Below are 6,774 nucleotides of genomic sequence, written 5' to 3'. Positions count from 1 at the left end.
AGGTCAGAGATAGAAACAGAAAGAGATCGAGAATGGAATGAAGTGAGAAAGCAGTGGAGGAGGAGAAAGAAAAAGAGAAATGAAAAGAGAGGGAGAGAAAGAACGAAATAGAGAGAGAAGGAAAGCTGGATAGACAGAAAGAGAGAGAAAGTCTCCACGAAGGTCAGAGAAAGAAAGAGAAAGAGATCGAGAATGGAATAAAGTGAGAAATAGTGAAGGAGAAAGAAAAAGAGAAATGAAAAGAGAGGGAGAGAAAGAACGAAATAGAGAAGGAAAGCTGGATAGACAGAAAGAGAGAGAAAGTCCACACGAAGGTCAGAGAAAGCAAGAGAAAGAGATAGATAATAGGATTAAAGTGAGAAATAAGTGGAGAGGAGAAAGAAAAAGAGAAATGAAAAGAGAGGAGAGAAAGAACAGAATAGAGAGAGAGAGAGAGAAGGAAGAAAGCTGGATAGACAGAAAGAGAGAGAAAGTCACCACAAGGTCAGAGAAAGGAAGAGAAAGAGATCGAGAATGGAGTAAAGTGAGAATAAGTGGAGGAGGAGAAAGAAAAGAGAAATGAAAACAGAGGGAGAGAAAGAACGAAATAGAGAGAGAGAGAGAGAGAAGGAAGGAAAGCTGGATAGACAGAAAGAGAGAGAAAGTCACCACAAAGGTCAGAGAAAGGAAGAGAAAGAGATCGAGAATGGAGTAAAGTGAGAAATAAGTGAAGGAGAAAGAAAAAGAGAAATGAAAACAGAGGGAGAGAAAGAACGAAATAGAGAGAGAGAGAGAAGGAAAGCTGGATAGGCAGAACGAGAGAGGAAGTCACCACGAAGGTCAGAGAAAGAAAGAGAAAGAGATAGAGAATGGAATAAAGTGAGAAGTAAGTGGAGAAAAAGAAATGGAAAGAGAGGGAGAGAAATAACCAAATAGAGACAGAGAGTGGGAAAGCTGGATAGACAGAAAGAGAGAAAAGTCACCTCGAAGGTTAGAGAATGGAATAAAGTGAGAAATAAGTGGAGAAGGAGAAAGAAAAAGAGCAATGAAAAGAGAGGGAGAGAAAGAACAAAATAGACATAGAGAGAGAAGGAAAGCTGGATAGACAGAGAGAGAAAGTCACCACGAAGGTCAGAGATAGAAACAGAAAGAGATCGAGAATGGAATGAAGTGAGAAATAAGTGGAGGAGGAGAAAGAAAAAGAGAAATGAAAAGAGAGGGAGAGAAAGAACGAAATAGAGAGAGAAGGAAAGCTGGATAGACAGAAAGAGAGAGAAAGTCACCACGAAGGTCAGAGAAAGAAAGAGAAAGAGATCGAGAATGGAATAAAGTGAGAAATTAGTGAAGGAGAAAGAAAAAGAGAAATGAAAAGAGAGGGAGAGAAAGAACGAAATAGAGAAGGAAAGCTGGATAGACAGAAAGAGAGAGAAAGTCACCACGAAGGTCAGAGAAAGCAAGAGAAAGAGATAGATAATAGTATAAAGTGAGAAATAAGTGGAGGAGGAGAAAGAAAAAGAGAAATGAAAAGAGAGGGAGAGAAAGAACGAAATAGAGAGAGAAGGAAAGCTGGATAGACAGAAAGAGAGAGAAAGTCAACACGAAGGTCAGAGAAAGAAAGAGAAAGAGATAGAGAATGGAATAAAGTGAGAGATAAAGATAGAGAGAGACAAAGAGAGATAGAGAAAGAGAGAGAGAAAGAAAGAAAATCACCACGAAGGTCAGATACACACACGACAAGCTTCGCTTATCCCTATTTCAACAGGGGAAGGGCTGGTGAATTTTTCTTGCATATAACGTGTGAGAAGACAAAAATGTGCTGGCTACCTGCACGAAGTAATCTTGATGTATGTTCAAAGCAAAATTCTTATTTCAATATACCTATATGCTTTTCCGAACTGTTGCTGTTAGACGGGCGAAGTAGTTGCTCGTTCCGTGATTTATGTTGATCGCTCAAAATCAAACGGGAGACAGGCCGAAGATAAAAGCCGCACACGCGCTGGTGGCTTGGCTTTGTGAACTGCTTGATCTTGCACTCGGGACAGTAATCTCGAATGCTATTCCTATTACCTTCTTTAAAAGGACGAGTGCTTTACCTACGTTGTAACAGCAATATTTGCCCCCTGTGTGTGACACATGCAATTTCTGTTACAGGCTACCCTCACCTGTGCTTCGTACCAGCTGCGGCAGACAAGGAGCTTAAATTAAAGAACAGCTTTCTTTACGAACCGTCCCCGACTCTCCTGACCATAAGTGCTGGGTGCTGGTGCTTTCGTGCCGAATGGCTCATACTTAAAAAATCGAATCACGTGTCCCATGGTGGGAGCGAACCTTGGTCAGCAGCAGTACAGCGGCCCAATTCTCTATCAATTAGGCCCCGCTTGCACGTATATTTGCATCCGGCCAACGCTAGCTAACGTTTTGAGATAACCGCCACGTGTGTTTCTCACGCTTCCTGACTGGTTTCGCAGGACGTCTTCGCCTTCCTCCTGCATTTGATCTGGTTCCAGTGTAAGTACAGTCAATCAGAGGCCGTGTGCAGACTGCTATCCAAAGTGTTCGTCGCTCTAACTGAAGACAATAAGGTAAGCGGTATTGGAAAACAAGTAATTTTCCATCGTATGCTTCCTATACACTACCGCAACGATGTGAAAGAGCAAGTCTGAAACGTAGGTCAGCTTGACCGACCCACTCGGCTGATGGTGAGTGTAATATTCCTGCGGTATCGAGCCACTTTGGCGAAGGCAGTAAGCATTTAAAGCAGTTTCAGTGGTTTCAATCCCCCCTCCCCCCCCCAAAAGAGATCCTTCGCTGTAAATCGGCTGACTTTGCAAACGGCAACTAAAGAGAAAAATAGAGAGGCCTTTCTGACATAGTTCAATACGCAATCGAAACCTGAACGCCGCAGAAAGGAATCCCGCCACTGTAAACTCCTCGTGGGATTCTCGTAAAAATACAACCCATAAATGTAGGCCACACCCACACACCATAAGACGCAGAGGTGGAACGATGACTTCACGCGAAAATCAATATTCTGCGGTAGCGGGGTGGCGGAGCAGAACAACCTGCGAACTTAAAACAGGATAGTTAAGCGAAGTGGGATAAATGCAAGTGACGTAAATCACCGGTGCGCTGGGGTGGTCCAACACAGGCACGACTTCCATGCGGCGGGCTTCCGTCGGCGTATTTTGAGGGCGTTTGTGCCTTCTAGCAGTTCAGCTGAAACGAGGCATATAACAGGACGAGTATTTCCAAAAGAGGAGTCGTTTGTCAGCGTTCCTCGCAACACACCCTAATCTAGAGCGTGGCTTTGCGTACGCCGGATGCCTCCTCGTTGTCAGGTTTTTGCTGACGCCTTTGTACGTGGACACGTGGTTCAAACATCTCTATTTCTTCCACGCGCCCTTTACTGCGGCTCTCCCGCATGAAGAGTCTCGCTTTTTTCCTCCGCCTTGTGCCATTTTTCGGCCCGAGCCATTATCGTTTAAGTTTATGACTCACTACGCGGTGGGAACGATATGCAGTCCGAGGGGGTGATGCCAAAAGGGAGCCATGATTTACGCGTATACGTGCAAGATTACAGTCCGGAGGAATTTTGGGAGGCCGCCACCCTGCCAGCAGTGTGGCCACCTAGTTTCGCCGGCAAAACACTGTCTGTCCTGCAGCTAAAAACAGGCGAATACTAAAGCCCTCTGGCATCTTTATGGCAACTTTCAGGAGCCGACGTTGAGGGCAAGGCAGGCGTGTGAGACCTTGTCGAACAACGTGTTACCACCGCAGTTGGTTTGAGTCGCTACATGAGTTACGTACTTTTCTATTCAATCGCCGTGGTAGCCCAGAGGGTATCGCTTGAGGTTGCTGGTTTGATACCGGCGGCAGCGGTTGCATTTAGGTGGGGTTGAAATGCAAAACCGCGCGCGCACTTACATTTACGTGCAACTTAAGGAATCCCTGGTGGTCAAACTAAATTCCCTGGCCGCCATTACAGCATGCCTCATAATGATATACTGCAGGTGAAGCGCTAAAAAACAAGGACAGACGCAGGGTACAATAAGTTGTGCTGTTTACGTTTGCAAGCGTTCAAACTGTTACATGTGGATGCATTGCGCAGACTACCTCGTTTGTTGGACAATGTTTTCTCCAACGAATTATATAATTTTGCTTAGTAACAACAACATACCGTGCCGTGTGAATCAGACTTGTTGAGTGATTGAGTGACCGGCTGTGGACTGCGCGACCATCCGAATCAGTGGTACACTCTGGTTTATAGATCTGTTTGGTCATATAGCGCATGGTACAACCTTGCGGCATGTCCATGCGAGGTCTTATTGTGGTGGCGTTAGCCAGCGTTCTCTTTCTTTTTCTTTCGCGAAAGAGGATAAAAGTAATTTTTTTGTATTGTTTAGCCCATTCTCTACCACGCCCCCACCTGCTTTAAAGAAATTTTGGCCTCAGAAATAGCCGTTAGATCCTATTAATGCGATCCCGTTTGGATATTGTTTTACAGGGCAACAAGGCAATGCCGAACCATACAGCTTATATTCATCATGTTGGTTTACCAACCACAGTGATCGCTCTGTCGAGCAACGCCATTGATCTCATAAAAGAGGTTAATGGAGACATAGCATAGCGATTTCAAGTCTGTTAGACGTGAAATGCGCGAGGACGATGCAGGTGGCTGACGCAAATGGCTTATAACGGTTGCTGCTTAGATGTTACGGGATTCCATTGGGTTGGCCGTACACGCGCACTCTTGTGCTTTATTTCCCACGCCAGGCGATCAGATAGCGCGAATATTTTTCCAATTCACGCTGGTAATTCACAGACGCCGGTTCTCTTCGTCATGTGGAAGTCGATAAAGCCAAAATTGTTCACACCATATGCACTCACTGCAGCTGATGATGCATGCCGCAATTTCCGCGTGCTCTAGTTACTGCTGCGCCGAAAGGCTACACAGCGGTTGTACGATGACCTCGTATGAACTGACATCATGTAAATGTGACGGAGAGCGAGCTAAAACGTCTCCAAATCGTTCTGCAGCACGCGACAGCGACACATTCAAACAGCGCCGAGTGGGCTAGCACAAGCCAGAGAGGAAAAAAGGCTCACCATGTGCCCTCCCGATAAAACGTTTTATGGACTGAAATCTTTTGCTCTCACGCCTGCGTTTAGCGGAAGTACCATTAATCTCGAAACACGTCACTATGTTTGAGCGTGGTCCATGCCGGAGCTGAGGGTTTGTTGATGGGGAAGCCGGCGACAGAGCCAGGACTGGGGAACACTGTAGGCATGCATGCGACAAGAACAGACTGAGCGTTATCGGCATCGTTATTCCCAGCAAGCAGTTTCCCGCCGGCCATCATTGGGAAACGATTGCAGCCACCTCCTAGAGGCGCCGCCATCGTCTGCTCTGCAAGTTAAAATTATCTCTTCGTTCCTCCGCCAACACGAGGCGAGTGGCAGTGCCGGGAGAATAGCCGTTAGGATATTCCTCGTATTCCGGTAATCGGGAAGGCGAAATTGTGAATGTAAATGTGTAATCGTCACTTCTTGCAGAACTGCAAGGACCGAAACTAAAGGAACTGCTCTGTAAAAAAAGAAAATATTGAAGTACACGTCACCTACGCCTTTACTAATTATATCATATACATCTAGGAATCTTATCGGTAACAGCGTAAGCGTGTAACGGGCCTACTAACAGCGATAGTACACAACGCCACCGATACATCGTTGTCAAAGTACCTTACACGGTCTAAATTAAGGATAGCCGTAGCAGTGACGTCCACACCACTGGGCTGTCTAACCTCGCATTCCAAAGGAAGAACAAGTGGCCGAATAGGCGACCGGTTATCGCATACATTTGTTTTTACTTTTCTTCTTTTGTAGAATCATCGCTTGTAAGGAAATGTCTCTCCCTTGAACATTGCGACAAACATCCTAGTTTATAAGCAGAGCTTTCAAAATTAAAAGTCGCCTTTCTGGCTATTTCTTGTTCACTTGGTGCTCGTAAGCACACCGTAATTTCTGTTTATTGAGGTTGGATGGCTCATGGGTCGAAAAATTGACCGTTCGGCGTTATGGCACCAACATTCAATGGAACCAAAAGTGATGGCACTACCATTCATGGTCCAAATAGTGCCCTATGGTGAGAGTTCAACCCACGACCTTTTGTCTTAATTAGGGTGCATTTTAAGACAATGTAATTCAGATACAGTTAATTAAGAGTCGAACCCACGGACATGCGTCCGTAGATTCGACTGTGGACTGAACCGTGGACTGAACCCACGGACAAGCACATGCGTCCGTACGATCGTCTGTGTGCTGTACAGTGATAAACCGATAATTATCACTGAAAACTTCAGAGAGAAATATTTTTCTTGGAGATTAAACCTTCTTGGACTGCTGCAGTTCTTACTTTCATGGGAATGTTCACGGTCGATGCAGACGTGGTGATTCCACAAGAGCTTCTTACAAGCCATAGAACAGTTAATTTGTTTATTACCTTTCGCGAATGAAGCATCTATTAACGCTGCGCTGACTCGTTTCTATGGCTACATCCTCCTTCGCCATTAAAAAATTAAAGATGGCCCTTACGTAGTTCGGCACTGAGTTATGTTTCCTACCTATGTAAATACGCTGTGTTGACTCACACATCACTCACCTGTATCCTCGTATATATGCTGTTCCACAGAAACAAAACCCTACGCGGCTGCACCTATACACGCCATTATCATAAGCTTGTCACCGCTGCGGTTTGGGCACGTGCATCCCTTACGCGGAGATGGTTCTCACGAGCTG

The sequence above is a fragment of the Dermacentor silvarum genome, chromosome 9, assembly GCF_013339745.2.
Source record: "Dermacentor silvarum isolate Dsil-2018 chromosome 9, BIME_Dsil_1.4, whole genome shotgun sequence".
In the NCBI taxonomy this organism is placed as follows: Eukaryota; Metazoa; Arthropoda; class Arachnida; order Ixodida; family Ixodidae; genus Dermacentor; species Dermacentor silvarum.
The sequence above is the reverse complement of the archived record's forward strand: the minus strand, read 5'-3'. Positions refer to the sequence as shown.